Source organism: Caretta caretta, chromosome 1, assembly GCF_965140235.1.
Source record: "Caretta caretta isolate rCarCar2 chromosome 1, rCarCar1.hap1, whole genome shotgun sequence".
Lineage (NCBI taxonomy): Eukaryota > Metazoa > Chordata > Testudines > Cheloniidae > Caretta > Caretta caretta.
The window spans coordinates 161,826,873-161,847,457 of NC_134206.1; the positions used below are offsets into that span (position 1 = coordinate 161,826,873).

Here is a 20,585-nt window from a genome sequence, read left to right on the forward strand (position 1 = left end):
CTGTCTGCAGTGGTTTGGCATCCTCAGTGCCCCCAGCTGATGGGTCTGCAGCAGCGTGACCATGGGGCCCGTTCCTGGCCTTTGGGAGCCTCCATGGCTCCTCCACAGGAGGCTGTAACATCCAAGTGCTCTCCTGCTCCATCAGCCCAGACTGAGCTGAGTTGCTCCCTTTTGAACCCTGCCTCCGCTGGCAACGGAGGTGAGGGGCCATGACTTCCTGTGTCCAGAGCAGCTCCTTAACGCCGCCCCAGTGTGGGGTTGGTATACCCCGTCACACCACTTCAGCTCTTCCTTCCTGCTGCCCAGACTGACACACTCTTTTTATAAGCAGCCTCACTGTGAAAAAAACAAGGGGGCTGACAATGTCTGAGATCTAGTGAGAATGGACTCTCAGACTCATTTGTGACATTTGGACTCCATGGCTTCCTTTCATCAATTATGAGAAAAGAATACAGGCTTAAAAATAAACTAAGTTCCATAAGAATTTCTCTGTTAATAAACTTAGGTGTGAACACTTTACATTTTTATCTTTGTAAATATTCATTGTACAACTGTTCTTCCTTAGGATATATTCATACTGTATCTTATATTATTGGGATATATACATACTGTATGTTATATTATCCATGGCTGATCTTGTGCACCATACTCTTTTTAATATTCTACTTGTTTTTATTGTCACAGAGTATCTTTAAATAAAAACACTTTATATATAATGTGTTAAGAGGGACAACATTGCAGTTGTTGTTTTGTGACCAAAGTGTCATAGCAGCAAAGAGTCCTGTGGCACCTTATAGACTAACAGAAGTATTGGAGCATAAGCTTTCGTGGGTGAATACCCACTTCTTCAGATGCAAAGTGTCATAGTCGTTGTATTTTGGGGAAAGACATAGCAGAGGGCCAAAAGACTGGTATAGATGTATGACGCAGTATAAACTGTATCTGATACTTTTCAGTTTAAGATTATTTAAAAAACAAAATATTAGTACTGTCAGTTTTTGTGTGTATGTATGTGTGTGTGGCAAAATGCATATTTCTCAGTCATTAGTATAAGTAATGGATGTTGCCATTTGCACGAAGCCCCATTCTCTAGGTTCTAGACCAGGGATAGGCAACCTTTGGCACATGGCCCATCAGGGAAATTCATTGACAGGCTGGGACAGTTTGTTAACCTGCAGCGTCCGCAGGTTCAGCTGATTGCAGCTCCCACTGGCTGCGGTTTGCCATTCCAGGCCAATGGAGGCTGCGGGAAGCGGCGTGGGCCAGTGGGAGCTGCGATCGGCTGAACCTGCGGACGCTGCAGGTAACCAACCCGTCCCGGCCTGCCAGCGGATTTCCCTGACAGGCCACGTGCCAAAGGTTGCCGATCCCTGTTCTAGACAAATCACTTCAGGCTGTGACCTGATGAGATCTCACAAGTTGAACCGGATTGGATGACATTCCATCATGGAGAATGTCGGGTGCTGCAGGAAGTCTTTCTGGTGATTCAGTAAGTGGCACTCTCTCTGAATCATTACTGAACCACTGTTCTAACTCAGTATCAATGGAGCATTTCAAGACATAATGGACATAAACCTGAAATCCTCACCACCCATAATTAATAATTATAGTACGACATTTATTTATTGACAGAGTTGGGCTGTTAATCTGTGGTGTTCTTGCCAAATTCCAGTTTGGATAATTACATTCTGCCTAAGTCTCCTCCACAGTTTCAATTTGATATGCTATTCTTTTTTATTTTATAACCTAAAGGGTTTAAATTTCGGTCAACTTTACTTTCAACCCAGAGCTTGCTGCATTTCAATGGTAGATGATGATTCTGCTATCTACATACTTTGTAAAGGAAATTCAAGGGGTGTTGGATTTCTTGGGTTGATAGCAGAACTGGTCACAAGTTTTTGACACAAACTTTCAGTTCTACGCTGGTCTACGCTGACGCGTGCTGTGCTGCTAAGTCACATAAATGCATTGGAGAACGCTCCAGAGTTGCTTCTGCAGCATTAGAGCTACAGTAACTGACAGCTTGGCTGGTGGACTTGCATAGCTGTGGGTCCTCATACAACAGACGTGCATAGGTTCCACTGTGTTCAGATTCTTTTGGGGCCTGTACGTGGGCCAGAAGATTACTTATTTGTAGTACAGTATCACCTACAGGCCCAAACTGAGATCATTGTGCTCGGTACTATACAAACACCTGGTAAGAGAAAGTTCCTGTGTGTCCAGAAGAGCTTACAATCCAAGTAGACATGAGATTCAAAGAGTGGGGGAGAAAATATTGTACTGGTTTTGTTTCTTAATATGGGAAGCTGAGACAGAGAAACTAAGCAACTTGTCTGAGTCTGTGGCAGAGCTGGGAAATTAATCCAGATCTCAGAGTTCTAGTCTAGTGCAGCAAGGTCGTCCTTCCTTTCTAATTATACAACCCTGAACAAGAATTTTGAAAAATATCAGCAGTAAACTGATTTCAGCTTTCAGAATGATCTATTTGCAAGTTATGCCCTCTATAAAATCTCCTATCATTTTAAGCCAAAGTTTCATTTTTAGATCAGTTACACCTTAGTCATAATTATACTTTGTACCAGTCATGTTTACAAGCACAACTTCCTGGCTCTGTCTGTTCACTTAGTAGAGGAATTAATCTGAGGGATTCAAATGGGAAGAATGAAAACTGGCATATGTCCTCCCCACAAAAACCACAACTGAGGCACCATCCACAACTGTAAGGGTGCTAAACTATTACGTCCACTGTGAATAGCATCACTCAGCATGACATTAATCTACCAACATGTTGTCTAAGGTCCTTGCTTTATTATTTGAATACCAAACCCCACCACCACCACCACCGCCCCGAAAGGCTACTCTGCTGGCCATAGCTTGATCCTAAGCACCCCACATAAAAGCCAGGTCTTTAATGATACTTTGTTTAATGAGTCAGAAGCATTTGTAGGATTTGTGTGGGAGCACAGAATTATTTTATGATGAAAGATTGAGTCAAAGTTTGTTGGCATCTCATGTAGTAGCTGTTTACATATAAACTTGAAACTAAATCTAGCAAACAGAGTGAAACCATCCAAGGCCTAAACTGTCACCTGGCAGAGTAGAATACTGCAAATATCAGATCAGAGTGCACAGAACCATTTGGCTGCTGTTAGCACTGAAATGAGCTGTTTGCCAGACGTTTGAAAGCTGGCCATAAAGCCTTTCTAGGCTCACTTGCTTAACCTCCTACAGCTTATTTCAGGTTGAGAAACAAGTATGAAAGCTGCCTCTGTTTATACATTGGTATGGGAAGGGGAACAAGGAAAAGAGCAAGAGTGACTTTCTTTGTGTGGTTTTTTTTGTTTGGTTTGGTTTGTTTGTTTGTTTTGTAAGTCCGCAGTAAACAGCCAGATACCACTCCCATTAAAGTCAACTGAAAAATTCCCATTGATTTTTGTTTCATTGATGGTAAGTTGAAGCCTAAAGTATAATAATATACCACAAAGGCAATGCTGGGGGCAGCCACTCCATTTCTCCGTAGTTTCCTTTGTATAAACCAGTAGAAATATATGGTGTCTCCAGACTTAGTCTGTCTGTAGCTTTCCTGTATAAAAACTGTACATGGACCATAATGGATAGAGCTTCCTCAATCATGGGGTGCTGTTCTGGGAAGGAGAATTTCTGGGAACTGATGGGGTCCACCTGACTAAGGGGAGAAGCACTGTGCACCAACTCACCAACATAGTGAGGACGGCTTTAAACTAGGTTCAAGAGGAGCAGATGACAAAAGCCCACAGGTAAGCATATAAAAGTTCATCTTAACGGGGCTAGATGTTGTGGAGTGGGGGGAACACAGAAAACTACAATAGGGTCATAGGAGAAACAAGAGGGGAATCAGTGGAGGAATCTGCTCAACCTCAAAGGTCTATATTCAAATACAAAAAGTAGGGGGAATAACCAGGAAGACCTGCAAGTATTAGTACATAAGATACATTGTGACTTAATTGGCATCACAGAGACTTGGGATGTAGCTCAGGAGTGGAATATTGGTACAGAGAGATATAATTTATTCAGAAAGCACAGGCACAGAAAAAGGGAAGAGGCATTGCACTATACATCAAGAATATATACACTTGTTCTGAGATCCAGAAGGAGGTGAGCGGCAGACCAGTTGAAAGTCTGTGGATAAAGACAGAAAGGGAGAAAACTAGGGGTGACATTAGAGTAGGGGTCTACTATAGACCAAATGAGGAAGAGGAAGTGGATGAGGCATTTCTAAAATAAATAGCAGAAATATCCAGAACACAAGACCTGGTAGTAATGGTGGCAAATCTAAAGGCAGAAGGCAATTTGGGTGAAAGTGATCACAAAATGATAGATTTCATGATTCTAAGGCAAGAAAGGAGAGAGGAGCAGAATAAGGACAATGGACTTTAACAAACTTGGAGAACTAGTAGGTTCTAAGGGATAAAGGAGTTCAGGAGAGCTGGCAGTTTCTCAAGGAGACAATATAAAAGACACAACTGCAAGCTATTCCAATGCAAAGGAAAGATGGGAAGTATAGTAAGTGAGTGATAGGGCTCCATTAGGAGCTCTTTAATGATCTGAAAATGAAAAAGGAATTCTACAAAAAATGGAAACATGGATGAATTGCTAAAGGGGAGTACAAAAGAACTGCACAAACATGCAGGGACAAAATCAGAAAGGCCACAGCACAAAATGGGTTACATCTAGCTAGGGATATAAAAGGCAATAAGGAGAAATTCTTGAAATACATCAGGAGCAAGAGAAAGACAAAGGAAAGTGTAGGTCCTTTACTTAGTGTGGAAGGAGAGCTAATAACTGATGACATCAAGAAGGCTGAGGTGTTTAATGCTTCAGTCTTCACTAAAAAGGTCAAATATGATCAAATACTTGCTACAATTAATATTAACAAAAATGGGGAAAGAACACAAAGCCAAAACAGAGAAAAACAGCTTAACAAATATGTAGTTAAGCTGAATGTATTCAAAGTGTCAGGACCTGATAAAATACACCCTAAGGTACTTAAGGAACTAGCTGAAGCAATCTGGAAACTGTTAGCGATGATCTTTGAGAACTCATTGAGGTCCCAGAAGTCTAAATAATGGCAAACATAGTCTTTAAAAAGGGAAAAAAGAGGAGCCAGGGACTTACAGACCAGTCAGCCTAACTTTGAAACCTGGCAAGTTACTGGAACAAATTTATTTTAAAGAATCAGTTTGTAAGCCCCTTGAGGATAATAGGGTTATAAGAAATAGCCAGCATGGATTTATGAAGGACAAATCATGTCTAGCCAACCAAGTTTCTTTCTTTGACAGGGTTTTTGGCCTAGTGGATAGGGGTGAAGCAGTAAACTTCATATATCTTGATTTTAGTAAGGCTTTTGACACAGTCCTGCATGACGTTTTCATAAGCAAACTAGGGAAATGTGGTCTAGAATAAATTACTAATAAAGTGGGTTCACCACTGGTTGAAAGACTGTATTCAGAGTTGTTATCAATGGCTTGCTGTCAAACTGGGAGAGTGTATCTAGTGAGGGTCCCTCAGAGTATGTCTACACTGTAATTAAATACCTGTGGCTGGCCTGTGTCAGCTGACTTGGACTCATAGGGCTTGAGCTACATGGCTATTTAAATGTGGTATCGTTTTTTGGTTTTCAAAACTTTAATTTTTTTTAGATGAAGGATTCCCCTTCCCCTCACATGTTGTCAGGAAATGGCCAATTCAACGAAACAAAAGCCATTTTCCACTGAAAAAACACTGACAAATTTTCAGTCTTTTTTCTTAGTGGATCTCAGTACAGCGTCACAGGATAAGGCTCGTGAAGTGGGATGCAGGCTGAAAAAGCTGTTGTTGTAACAACAGTAGTATACTACTGCACCATTCTGAAGATGATTAACAGGAGCAATGTCCACTTCGACATTGCAAAATTTGAAAGGTTCTCCTTATGACAGTTAAACAGATTCAGGTTCATAGAGTTTATTTCATTTACAACAGTTCTATACCAGAGTAACTTCATTGACTTCCGTGGAGTTACCCCTTATTTAACTGGTGTAAGTGAGATCGGAATTAGATCCTGTAGTACAAGCAAACATGGCTTTACACTGAACTTTATGTGGGCTAGATACATAATTGCTTTCATAAAGGACAGTCCAGCTCTGTCTCCTTTAAGTTTTGTTGCTGTTTGTTTTTGTTTGACTCTCCTGTAGCTCAGAGTTTCTTCAAGTAAAGATGGAATTACCATCTTTCTCAGCAGCTTTCCATATGTGATGTACCTATATGATATTCTTGCAATCTGTGACATAAGCACTACCCCGAGAGTGTGTTATTGTATCTCTCTCTCTGTGGTAATGTTTCATCTTTATGTGGTTTTTTTGTTGTTGTTAATCTTGGGACCTCTGCTGTGTGGTATGTTTCTGTAACCTTAGGTTTACTTACATTTAGCTTCACTGGGGATTTGGGTTGTCTGGTCTCTATGGAATGTGTCTTACAAGTATACCCCAGCTTTTAACAAAAAGTGGTGTTGTTTCACGATAGGTAATAAAATTGCACCCTCTATCTTTGAAAAGTTTAGAGTGCTGTCCTACTCTGAAAAGTGCCTGTAAAAATATAATGGGCTTTCCTCTCTTTGTTGTCATCATCAGCTCTGTCTTAGTGATGATGTCCATATCAGTTAGTTCATTTTACAAGTGAAAGATGGCTTTTCTAGCTGCCAGCGCTTCAAACTTAGTATTCCACAAACCGTTTGTGGGTCCTCTGTATGCAGAGCCACAGAAGGTCACTGCAGGATGGAGTTCAGGGGGTGGGAGAACATTTTCATTGACTCCAGATCCACTGACAGATAGGAGTCCTTGGCACAGAGTCAGAGAGGAAAGTAGGAGGTTCTGGAACTGGTGTTGAGGCACAAGGCCTCCTCGCTGCTAGCCCTGTTCTCATTCCAGGAGGGACAACCACCACCCTCCACAAAACAGTCTGAGATAAACTGTATGAGGTTCCCCTCAGAATTTTTCTCCCTTTCCTCATGATCTTATTTTTTGACAGGAAGGGGAAACTGAGCCTTAAATTCTTTACATGACCATGGTAGCAGATGGGCCATGTGGTAGATTCCCCCTTTTAATACACTATAATCCTGATACTATATGTAATTTAGCATAAGATAGGAAATGTGTGTGGAGGTTTTTTTGTCACTATTTTAAGACATAACCTCACTCCATAATAACTAAATAAATTCAGTAAATCATAAACAGTACGACTGAGCACAGTAAAATAGTTTGAAAAGCATGAAGTCACTTAGAGGATGCATAAATATAATGAGGTTTCAATCATGGTGTAATGCAGAAAATATTCAATGGACTATCAAGGTTTTCTGTGCTATTCATTCACCATTTCCAGTCTAACACCTGCTCCAAAGTCAGTTGCTAAAGAAAACATAATAAAACTCACTACTCTTCAGAGTGGGAGCAGAATACATTTGGGTGCTAATGATCAGATGCCACAAAACCCTCTAGAAAAAAATACAACCTTCTAGTATTGTTACCAAGACCAGTGGGATGGCCTGAGGGTTGTGTTTTTCAGCCTGCTGTTACACTAAGGGTATGTATTCACTGCAGAGTTAACTCGAGCTATCTACATGGGCATGACTTCTCTTGAGGTAGCCTACCTTGAGAATGGCCACACTACAAAACAACACGTGTGTAGCTGTGTCCATGCTGGCACAGCACTCACCCCTATGTGGTGATAAAACATTTGGGGGCATATCGCAGAGTTCTTTATGCTGCAGTAAGCTGAGCCACTCTGAATTATGTCCCAATGAATTGTGGGAGAACTTGTCTATCCTTTCTGGGCACATGAGGGAATTGTGGGAAGGCACTGGAGGACTAGTGGCACCTGAGTGGAACTAGCCTATGTCCACACGAGAGTGGTCATGTTAGCAGCTGATGAGTTGTAGTAACTTGAGTTTTAGCTCATACCTCTTGATGGGCCAGCCAACATGAGTTAAAATCACTAGGATGCTCAAGCTAAGGGCTTTAAAAAAATTTTTTGGTAGTATTTGTAAGTACTGGGACAGGCAATTAAGGGTTCTTTTTGTGGGGATGGGATTTGAGTTATAACTTTGTAGCTATAAGGCGGTCACAGTTCTCTCCCTACCCGTCAGGGAGAGAGACCACGCTTCCTCACTGCTGTGCCCCTAGAGCGACACCGTTCAGGAGGGAATTAACCGACAGTTAATAGTCCCAAGCCTGCAGTCCAGGCCAGGCAGCAATTGGGTCTGGTAGCCCCAGCCCTCAGCCCCAGCGGGGCAGTACACAGTTAATGGGTCTGGCCCGCAGTCGGGCAGGGTAGCAGTAAGTCTATAAGCCTGGAGCCTTCAATCAGGGCAGGACCATAATCAGTTAATGGCTGTGGCTTGCATTCAGGCAGAGGAGCAGTGAGTCTACCTGCCTGGGGCCCTCAGTTAGGGCAGGGCAGCAATCAGGTAAGGGCTCTGGCCTGCTGTCAGGTAGAACAACACAGCAGTCTTGGGAGGATTAGCTCTCTGGCGGGAGACCCAGCAAAACCGTCTGGCATCCTAGCTCAAGCAAGTGCTAGACCAATGCAGGCCTCCTGGCCTAAAGGTGGGGAGGCTGCCACTCCCAGGGGTGGGGTGGCAGGGGTAGGGGAATGCAGGCCCACCTGACTCCACTGCATCCCAGCCCAGGACACTAACAGTGGCAGAGTGGGTCAGCGGTAAAATCCAGCCGCAACACACTAGTTGGCTGTCAGTCAGTAACACAACTGACTCCTCTTTGGCTTCCCTGGGCTCCTTCCTACACTCCCAGTCAGGGGGTACCTGGGTTCCGGGGTTGTTGTTAATCTCACCAGGGTAAATGGCTAGTGGCAGCCCCAACAGCTCCTTGGTGTCCCCAATGTCTAGCAGCTCCGGCAGTCCCTCCCAGTCTCTGGCACTGTAGTGGCCTCCGTCGGGTCTGGGCTTCAGCAGCAGGAGGGAGATTTCCTGCTCCTCTAGCAGCTCTGCTCCAACTGAGCTGGAGGGCCTGCCTTTTATATTTCCGGTTCCTGTCCTGCCCCTCTCCTTCCAGTGGGGCGGCTATGGGTGTCCCAGTTCTGCCCACCACAGGGCAGTCACGGTTCAGGTTCATAATGTACAGGGAGGGAAACCATGCCGCTCGCTACAGTAGCAAAGACAGGCCCTGAACATTTCTTTCTGATCTACTCTCATTCTAATCACTTGTTAATGGCTGTATTGGAATTCCCCTTCCTAATCAGAGTTGAGAGGGCAGGAAGTTCAAAGAAATAGCCAACATAAGCCACCTCCCACTCTGTCCCAAAAAATTAAAATTGAAAATAAGAAGTCCACCAACAACCGTTTGTTTTATGGTAATTGGCTAATGTGATACAGAACTTGGCATGCTAAAACAGCAACTGGAATGAAGATACTATCATAAAATCAAATAAATCTTGACTTTATTAAAACCGGCTTAATAAGATCAATGTTTTTTCTTGGCCAAAATGTAAATTATGTAATAAAGTGTGCCTTATCCCCCAGGGTTGTTTCCACACTCTATTAACAGGTTATAGCAGGCTTTAAGTATGCATCACGATATTTTGAGTACCTGGGAATAAAGAACAGAGCGTCCTTTTCAAGATTGTATGTACATATGTCTGGTATGATCTTGCCTAAACAATTCACACCATTACCTAATCAATCTTAGCAAAAGCTAGAGGAAGAGGTGCCATGAGTTACAAACAAAAACATCTTTCCTTTTAAACAATGGCTGTTTCCACTTACCTAATGATAATTAGCATTTCAGTAAAACTGCTAACAAAATTGATTAATATTCCTTTATCCTTACAGGAAAAAAGAGAATTCAATTATATGAAGTAAAACACTGGTCTCAGTTTCTTAATTTTGTAGAGAAACAGACTTTTACAGGGCTAGATGACCCAATGTATTTGTTTACGTGCGTCCTCCTTGATTTCTCTCCCACTGAACCCTGCTCCCCTTGGGCATTTAGCCACTGATTTCACAGACTTCAGTGAGAACAGAATTAGGCTCTAGGGGTAACATTTTCTAAAGCACCTAAGTGACTTAGGAACCTATGTTCCATTGACTTTCAACAGGACTTAGGTTCCTAAACCATTAGACACTCGTGAAAATTTTACCTAAAGCCTTTATAACCCATCTTGTACCCTCTTGTGATCTCGTTGACTATATAATCCTGCTGCCTTTGTTCTTAGGTGTTATGGTATTTCTGTTAGGAAAAAGTAAATTATTCTTTAAATATATAAACATGTAAATAATCACTGCTACCTTAAAGAACATATACTTATGAGAACAATAAAAATGGAAAATGCCAGGTCAGCTTAGTGGGAGACCAAGTTTTCTGTAATGAGTTCAGTCCTGCACTAGGCAGGATGGGTATGCTCTGGAGGCAGAGTACTCTGTCCTGAGGGGAGGAAGTGTCTTGAGTCCCTTCTCATAGTGGAGAAACAGCTTTGGAGGTTACAGGGGAAGCCACATCCATGAATGAGAAGCAGGGTTGGCATTGCACATTTCTGGGCCAATGGAAAAAGAACAAAGGGAAAAAAGGAAGTATCCTAAATCAGTGGTTCTCAATCAGGAGTACACGTACCCCTGGGGTATGGAGAGGTCTTCCAGGGGGTACATCCACGCATCTAGCTATTTGCCTAGTTTTACAACAGGCTACATAAAAAGCACTAGCAAAGTCAGTACAAACTAAAATTTCATACAGACAATGGCTTGTTTATACTGCTGTATATACTATACACTGAAATGTAAGTATAATATTTATATTCCAATTGATGTATTGTATAATTATATGGTAAAAATGAGAAAGTAAGCAATTTTTTGGTAATTGTGTGCTGTGACACTTCTGTAGTTTTATGTCTGATTTTGTAAGTAAGTAGTTTTTAAGCAAGGTGAAAGGTACACAAGACAAATCAGAATTCTGAAATGGGTACAGTCTGGAAAGGTTGAGAGCCACTGTCCTAGATGACCTCCTGAAATGAAAACCTCATATTATGTTGGCACTTACACCAAAGCTCCTGGGTAACTTGGTGTTGTACTGAACAGTAATATTGAGAATCTGCGTATTTGCCACTCATCTGTACATGGGTTTCCTGTTGGATGTGGCAGCTCATTGGAAATACAGTAGGAGGCATTATAGCTGCTCCTCTAGTTTGGGAACTATCCACACAATGAGATCTGTGCTGTTTCCTCTCATTGACATCATGCTCTCTGCTCTGCATGTACTTCAGGCAGAGCAAATGTTTCCACACTAGGGGGCTCAGCTCTCCATGGATGGGAGAAGGTAGCAGAGAGTGGGTGGGTTAGGGATATGTGTGGGTGGGGCTGGAGGACATACTGTATTTCACAGGCACTGGCAACACTTGGACTCCCAACTTGGATGACTCTCTCCCATCAGGTGCTCCAGCTACTCGTTGGAAGGTTTGGAATCCCCTAAACTCTCCAGTCGGGGATAGCGCCTCCTGCTACTTCCACTGCAGAGTCTCTCTCTGGTGTGATGCAAACTCCTTTCACCAGCCAATGAAGAGCCAGGCAGAAATGGAGCTCTAAGGAAAATGAGCTCCCCCCAACCCCTAAGAGAGAGTGGAGGGGGAATTCTCTTATCAGAGGAGATGGAGCTGTGCCCGCCCTATCTTTAACCTTTGTTGTATCCAGCTCTTTACATGAATAATGATGGACAGCACATTCCGCTGGTTTCACCTGGACTGATCTAGCATGTATTTTATTGAGGGTTTTTTCTTCCGATGCCTGACCATCTTGAAGAACTTTCTAGCAAAACAAACTGAAAAGTGGTCTTGCTCATTTAGGGCCTGGTCCAACAAACACTTACTCAGGAGCAGTTCTTACCAATGCAAATGTTTTCCACTGAAGGATGCTACTAATGTTACCCATTAAAGGTGGGACTTTAGAAAGCACTCAGTGTCATCCTAATGCTGCTTCCTGTGAAGTCCATAGTAAAACTTCCATTGACTTCATGGGAGCAGTCAAGTCAATGCTGAATACTTTTGAAAATCCCACCTTAAAGGCCTGATGTTGCATTCCTCACACTCCCCAAACACCCAGGGTGAATTTCTGGACCATTAAAGTCAATAGGGTCAGAATTTCACACCCAGAGACTAATGCAGGATCAGGTCTGAGGAAGTTTTTCCAGAGTTTGTCCAGTTAGTCACATACTGTAAGAAACAACAATGATTTCTGAAGGGAATCAGTGTCCCCTAGCAACTTGAATGAGACCACCAAAGCCTGGTGTCGTGCACCCCTTTGGGCAGAAAGACAAAAAACATGCACAAATTTAGTACTAAACTGAACTGTGTAAGTGAATTCATAAGCCATCCAGTCGTGAGAAGAAAACTGATTGCGGCAACCTGCCAGGAGGCAGGGAGAGAAACACAACTGAATAGTTTAAAAACCTGTGTGGGACCATTTCTGTGTTAGAAATTGATATGGTAGTATACTGAATAGGAAGGGGTTTTTTTCCATGTATAATTCTGAGGCAGGTTCTGCAGTACATTGCTACACTTGCAGGGGCTTTCAAATTGGGGGTTGGGACCACTCCACGGGTCGCGAGGTTATTACATGGGGGGTTGCGAGCTGTCAACCTCTACCCCAAACACTGCTTTGCCTCCAGCATTTATAATAGTGTTAAATATATAAAAAAGTGTTTTTAATTTATAAGGGGGGGGGGGTCGCACTCAGAGGCTTGCTGTGTGAAAGGGGTCACCAGTACAAAAGTTTGAGAACCACTACTTTACAGCATTCTAGCAATGTGATCACCATTGCTGGAATTTTAATCTAAGAGGATTCAGAGTAACAGCCGTGTTAGTCTGTATTCGCAAAAAGAAAAGGAGTACTTGTGGCACCTTAGAGACTAACCAATTTATTTGAGCATAAGCTTAGGCTCTGAATGCTGTCTCTTTAACTTCATGGTATTTTCTATAAAGTTATTTGGAAGCTAGATATCTTAATGTCAAGGATATGTTTTCTTTATTATTTTCCTAAGGAACAAAATATACCTTATAAAAACACTTTATATTTATATCTAAAATGATAGTCTTTGGAAAATATTTGATTCACCTACTGTGACAGTTTCTAGAATCCTTAAATATTGATTATCATAAGCTTGAATTAACAAGTGGACTGAGTGCTCTATCTTGCATGAAAACCTAAGAAGAGCTAAAAGGAAGGACATTTCTGTGAAGTTTTTCTCACATATTACTTTTGAATTGTTCTATTGTAGAAGAGAACAAAGTTTGCTCCCATCCTGTGGATCCAGCCATGTGGAGCCTGTGGTGGGGCCATTTACATGAAACCCCCATGTCCCTGTACCTAGCTCTGCCATTCCCTGCAAGCTTGTCCCCTTCATTTGCAGTTTAGCTCCAACAGAACCAGGCAGTCAGCGCTTCTCCAGCTGTCATCATCACTGGGTAGCCCTTGAAAAGGGGATCCCTATCTTTAAGATTCTTGGAAAGGAACCTTGAGGAATATTCACAGGGGTATTGGTGAAATGATGCTCATTCTGCTCACCTAACCTCAACCACTCCCCACCATTTACAGCTCCACAGAGTGTTTGATATGGGGCAAGGCAGAGACTCTGGCACACAGGCAGCTGACCACCCCTCTCCTCTGCCTGGAAGGAGTGTGACCCACACCTAGAGGATGCCTGCCACATGTAGACTGCTGGGTCATGATAAGACCCCAAACACATTTCACTGTCCTGAGTAAAAGTGCAGTAGTGTTGTGCATACACAGGTTCCATACATTTTAATATATTGACCTTTTATAATATTATTGCTTTTTTTCTCTCTCAGCAGTACTGCTCCCTACACCAGCCCTTACTGGCTGTAAGAAAAGTTAACTTCGCATCCCAACTGCTGTTGCTTTCATCTGGAATGCTGTCAGACTTGCCTTCAGTCACGTTCTGTAATGCAGTCCATTTCAGATCTCTTCTTGGGGTGTTGAGATCCAGGAACTGATTACTAATCAGTGTGCTGTAATTCTCTCTCGCTCGCTTGCACACCTATAGGGTTATTTTAGGTTGGGCTAAGTGTCTTATTTCCATTTATACTCAACGCCTTTTTAATTTTCCATAATAAACGGAAGTGTGGAATTATTATGCAGAGTTTTTTTATTTTCCACATCTTCCAGTACAGACAGTAATCAATAATCTTTTATTGTGTCTTAGTATCTAAAATAATAAACCAAGGCTATTATAAAACCACAATAAATAATTTACTGATTTCCTTTCAGCTTCAGAATATATTTCTTTCAATATGTTTTGAGATGTAATATTTCTCTGGGGGAATTTATTTAGTGTAGTTTTCTAATTTGATGGGATAAAGGAAGTGAAGTCTGTCCATTTCAGATGCATGCAGGCATTTTAATGCATTAGGGAGATGTTTAGCTCTCTGTGTAGGTGTGTTTAATATGTTTTGCCTAATTGTATTTCCTCTTCACTACCTAAGTATTTCTTAATGGGATTAATCTTTCTAGCCCTACCCTCCTGGTTTATATTGTGCTACATGTAATTTAATTATACAGTTGTAATGCTCAAAAAGAAACTGTGCATATCAAGAATATGATTTGATAAACACTCGGGGCCAAACTCTGCGTTGGTGTACACCGCAGCAGCCTTGTTGCTTCATTGGGATTGCACTGGATGAAAAATTGTAGGTCTCAGAGTAAAATCATAGTGCCCTTGAATACATGTGAAACAAAACTTCAATGGGAGTTGCATGTGCAAATCTGAAATCATACTGCGATTTGTCCTGTACTAATTTAACTTAAGAACATAAGAATGGCCATACTGGGTCAGACCAAGGGTCCATCTAGTCCAGTATCCTGTTTTCTGAGAGTGGCCAATGCCAGGTGCTTCAGAAGGAATGAACAGAACAGGTCATCATCAAGTGATCTATCCCCTGTTGCCCATTCCCAGCTTCTGGTAAACAGAGGCTAGGGACAATTCAGATGATGATTTGGCATCCCTGCCCATCCTGGCTAATAGCTATTGATGGACCTGTTCTCCATGAACTTATGTAGTTGTTTTTTGAAACCTGTTATAGTCTTGGCCTTCACAACATCCTCTGGCAAAGAGTTCCACAGGCTGACTGTGCGTTGTATGAAGAAATACTTCCTTTGGTTTGTTTTAAACCTGCTGCCTGTTAATTTCATTTGGTGACTCCCTAGTTCTTGTGGTATGAGAAGGAGTAAATAAGACTTCCTTATTTACTTTCTCCACACAAGTCATTATTTTATAGATCTCTAGCATATCCCCACTTAGTCGTCTCTTTTCCAAACTGAAAAGTCCCAGTCTTATTAATCTCTTCCCACATGGAAGCTGTTCCATACCCCTAATTATTTTTGTTGCCCTTTCCTGTACCTTTTCCAATTCCAACGTATCTTTTTTGAGATGGGACGACCAGATCTGCACGCAGTATTTAAGATGTGAGTACTATGGATTTATATAGAAGCAATATGATATTTTCTGTCTTATTATCTATCCCTTTCCTAATGATTCCCAACATTCTGTTCGCTTTTTTGACTGCTGCTGTACATTGAGTGGATGATTTCAGAGAACTATCCGCAAAGACTCCAAGATCTCCTTCTTGAGTGGTAACAGCTAATTTAAACCCCATCATTTTATACGTGTACTTGGGATTATGTTTTCCAATGTGCATTACTTTGCATTTATCAACACTGAATTTCATCTGCCATTTTGTTGCCCAGTCACCCAAATTTTGTGAGGTCCCATTGTAACTCTTCGCAATCTGCTTTGGACTTAACTATCCTGAGTAGTTCTGTATCATCTGCAAATTTTGCAACCTCACCATTTACCCCTTTTCCCAGATCATTTATGAATATGTTGAACAGCACTGGTCCCAGTATAGACACCTGGGGGATACAACTATTTACCTCTCTCCATTCTGAAAACTGATCATTTATTCCTCTTTTGTTTCCTATCTTTTAACCAGTTATCAATCCATGAGAGGACTTTCCCTCTTATCCCATGGCAGCTTACTTTGCTTCAGAGCCTTTGGTGAGGGACCTTGTCAAAGGCTTTCTGAAAATCTAAGTACACTATATCCACTGCATTTCCCTTGTCCACATGCTTGTTGACACCCTCAAAGAGTTCTAGTAGATTGGTGGGGCATGATTTCTCTTTACAAAAGCTGTGTTGACTCTTCCCCAACAAATCGTGTTCATCTACGTGTCTGATAATTCTGTTCTTTACTATGGTTTCAACCAATTTCCCTGGTACTGAAGTTAGGTTTACCAGCCTGCCATTGCCTGGATCACCTCTGGAGCCTTTTTAAAAAATTGGCATCACATTAGCTAGCCTCCAGTCATCTGGTACAGAAGCTGATTTAAACGATAGGTTACATACCACAGTTAGTAGTTCTGCAATTTCATGTTTGAGTTTCTTCAGATCTCTTGGGTGAATACTATCTGGTCCTGAAAAAAGAAAAGGAGGACTTGTGGCACCTTAGAGACTAACCAATTTATTTGAGCATAAGCTTTCGTGAGCTACAGCTCACTTCATCGGATGCATACTGTCAGTATCAAACCTATTAAACACACCTACACAGTATCATCAAGTGTCTCACGAAAGCTTATGCTCAAATAAATTGGTTAGTCTCTAAGGTGCCACAAGTACTCCTTTTCTTTTTGCGAATACAGACTAACATGGCTGTTACTCTGAAACCTATCTGGTCCTGGTGACTTATTACTGTTTAATTTGTTCCAAAACCTCCTCTAATGATACCTCAATCTGGGACAGTTCCTCAGATTTGTCACCTAAAAAGAATGATTCAGGTTTGGGAATCTCTCTCACATCCTCAGCTGTGAAGACTGATGCAAAGAATTCATTAATTTTCTCTGCAATGGCCTTGTCTTCCTGGAGTGCTCCTTTAGCATTTCAATCATCCAGTGGCCCTACTGGTTGTTTAGCAAGCTTCCTGCTATTTTTTGAGTCTTTGGCTAGCTGTTCTTCAAATTCTTTTTGGCCTTCCTAATTATATTTTTACGCTTCACTTGCCTGAGTTTATGCTCCTTTCTATTTTCCTCAATAGGATTTAACTTCCACTTTTTAAAGGATGCCTTTTTGCCTCTAGCTGCTTCTTTTACTTTGTTGTTTAGCCACAGTGGCACTTTTTTGGTCCTCTTGCCATGTTTTTAAATTTGGGGGCATACATTTAAACTGAGCCTCTATTATGGCATCTTTTAAAAGTTTCCATGCAGCTTGCAGGGATTTCACTTTTGGCACTGTACCTTTTAATTTCTGTTTAACTAACTTTCTCATTTTTTGTAGTTCCCCTTTCTAAAATGAAATGCTACTGTGGTGGGCTGCTTTGGTGTTTTCTGTTCTTTATTAAAAATGGACAAGCATCTGTGTGAATTTTTACACTTTCGCTCAATATTTTAAAAGTAATAAAAGGGGTCATGTCATACTAACCATAGTCCTTAAAAAATGTCTTTGTTTTTTAGTGGAGAATTCTGATTGAAAAATGAGGCACAGCCTGGCCACAAAATAATACTCTGCACTTTGATCCTTCATTCTAGGATCTCAAAACGCTTTGAAGTGTTGTAATAATTCATATGAACAAAAATAGCCATGTGATCTGGAAAAGAGGAAAACAAATCAATTCACCATTATAATGGATGGATAGATAGGTAAAGAAAACAACATGGTTAATCTGTATTGCCAAATTTAAACATTCAAAAATCACAAGTCAGACCTCAAAAACATGAGATTAATTTAAATCATGAGTTGTGTGTGGGTTTTTTTAGTGCATTTTGTTTTATTTTTATTTGGCTTCTGAGCCTTTAGGGTGCCCTTGCAGAGAGACGCTTGAGAAGGCAAAGTAACCACGAAGGCATATGTGATGGGGTGGGCTGCCCTGAAGGGCAGCAATGCCTAGTGTTCAACTCATTCTGCTGCCTGGCGTGGCCCTTGAAGGATTTTGAAAGGCCCAAGAAAGGACCTAAGGAGGCATAAGGATAGAGACGAAGTGGTTCCAGGAGTAATTAGTGGTTAAAAGAAAGATAGGCAGTGTTTCTTTTAAAGGACTGGGACCAGGAGCCTGGGAGAGTGGGCAGGGCAAGAATCCTCTCTTCCCCAACTAATCAGGGGATGAACTGGGAGAAAATAGCCAGCATAAATGTTGCCTTCTCCCTCACAGCAAGTGCAGACACTGACGGGAGAACGCTGGCCAGCTGAGCCCTCCAGACTGGAAGGTTAATTAGAGAGGGGGTTCAGCTGAAGGAAGGTGGCAAAAGCCTTGCAGCTGACTTTTCCAAGGCAAGAGACCTGAGACACCAACTCCAGCCTCAGAGAGAGGGCTGAGGGGAGTGCCTGTTTGGAGGAGGGAGATATTGATTGCTCTAAAGGTGACAGGCAGAGGGAATGCTTGCAATATAGTCCAGCTGCCACAGAGAAGGGCTGGGAATAGTCTTTAGGAAAGCATCATCATAGCTGGCTATGGAGAAGCTGTGAGGAACCACAGATAAAGGCTGGGATAGCAGAGACCTGGTGAAGAGCCCAACAAATGGGGTAAAGGTAGGAGCAGTTCAGGGAAGTGGAAAAGGGATGGGAGAAACAATCCTTATCCACCTAAAACAGGATATTTGTACTGGAACCCAGAGAAGAGGGTGGGCCTGGTTTCCCCTTGCTTTTCCTCAGACCAAGTGGGGAGTGCATGGGTGTTAAGAGTAAAAATGCTACAACCAAGATACAGATAGATGTCAGGAGACAGACTTGAAGGCCATGAGTTCCCCAGTTTTGCACTCTTTTTTTTGTTTACAGCAGAAGGGGAATGGACTGAGTAGTGACCTTGCTGGAAAATGACAGATTGTTGTGGAATTGGAACAGCTAAAGAGGGCACTAAACTGAAGGGGGAAAAAAAAATTCCTGCAACACTGTTCCTGAACATGAGGAGATACTCTGGATGTGAGCGCTAGAAACATACTTAAAAAGTGAAAGCAAAGATTCTCATGCAATGTCTTGATTCTAGTAGCTGGAGCTTTACTATTGTAAGATATGATAGAGTCCCAAGAGTTGGCAACACAAACCTAATCTGGATGTTCGTGTCTATATGGTCCTCAGGAAATCAGCACTTGTTTTGTTTGCTCTTCCTCACTTCTGCAAAATTGAAATGGAAGAGTCCCCAACCCAAAGGTCAGCCCTGCAACTCTAGGGGCTTGTCTACATGGGAGGTTTAATCCCTAACTTTTTGCTGTTAGGTAATGCACAATATGCAAGCTGCAGTAATAGCATGCACATGGGATGGATCATCCAACAATCAACGCATATCATTGTGTATACCTGGCAGTGGTTTGCTGCGAACTGAAGGTGTGGTGTTCTCAGAAGGTATCCTTGCTCCTTTGGTTTGCAGATGAGCAATGGCATTCTGGGATTTTCATGCTGTGCATTATGGGATGCATAGCAGAAGCCAGGCTAGTTTATTTTTTTAAAATTCCCATGATTCTTCTGTCTCTGCCCTTGTACTTTCTTAATGGGCAGGCCAATGACATGTTTGAATTGCTGTCAGTCACTGGGGACCCGACAATGCTCTGTGCCACTATGCTGGCAACCTCGAATAAGCAGAGGCTGCTTGGGCTGTGTTTCAGCATTCAAAGCCGGATGGAGTCTGCTGGGGATGTCACCTGCTGCACCACAGAGCCGATGATGTGGCAGCTGCAGGAGGGTCTTCAGCAGCGGTGGAACCAGGACAGGGTGAGGAACATCCTGAGCAACTGATAGTAGAGGACCGCTTCCAGGAACAGCTTCCCAGTGTGCAGTGCTGTTTCTGGGCTCGGAAAACCAGTGCAGATTGGTGGGAAAGGGTTATTCTGCAGATCTGGGGTGACCAGCAGCAGTGAGAGAATTTCAGGATGCGGAAGGAAACCTTTCTGGAGATATTTGTTGCACGGGCCCTGGAGCTACAGCGGCAGCATACCAACGTGTAGTGCCACCTACTCCTGGACAAGCATGTAGCAATTGGCCATCCCCGAATGCTACTGATCCATAGTGAGCCAACGTCGTGTGGAAAGATAAACGGTTAAGGCCATTGTCATGCAAGAGTGTGATGCTGTGGAAAAGGTACCTTTGCACTGGGTTATAAAACTTGATAATGCTCAGGAGGCTAGTTGGCTTTGGACGCATGGAGTTCCCAGACTATATGAGCCCGAATAGTAAAGCAAGCTTGAACTGGACTCTCTTTGAGGTCAGCAGTTCAGATTTGATTCTTTTCTATAGACGTTCTTTTACCATGCTTATCACCATAATATCTGAGCACCTTCCAGTAGTGCATTCAGTGAGGGTATATCTACATTGCAATAAAACACCTGCAGCTGGCCTGGGTCAGCTGACACGCTGTGGGGCTATAAAATTGTAGGGTAGATGTCCAGGCTCGGGCTGGAGCCCAGGCTTTGGGGTGCTGTGCACAGGGTTGGTCTCAGATCCCATGCTCCAGCCCATGCCCTAATGACTACATGGCTACTTTTAGCCATGCAGCCCGAGCCCTATGAACCCAAGTCAGTT

At 42.4% G+C, this 20,585-nt stretch overlaps 1 protein-coding gene across 10 annotated transcripts in view; it reads left to right on the forward strand.

Moving 5' to 3' along the window:
* Positions 1-20,585, forward strand: part of LOC125643693 (uncharacterized) — a 263,102-nt gene that overhangs the window by 198,838 nt on the left and 43,679 nt on the right. For 4 of the 10 annotated variants that reach the window (XR_012670144.1, XR_012670145.1, XR_012670146.1 and 1 more), the window contains one exon: positions 11,448-20,138. The exons of the other annotated variants lie outside the window; for them this stretch is intronic. The gene's annotated coding sequence lies outside the window, so the exon portion shown is untranslated. Of the gene's footprint in view, positions 1-11,447; positions 20,139-20,585 lie in introns of those variants that run through there. 10 annotated transcript variants of the gene reach the window in all.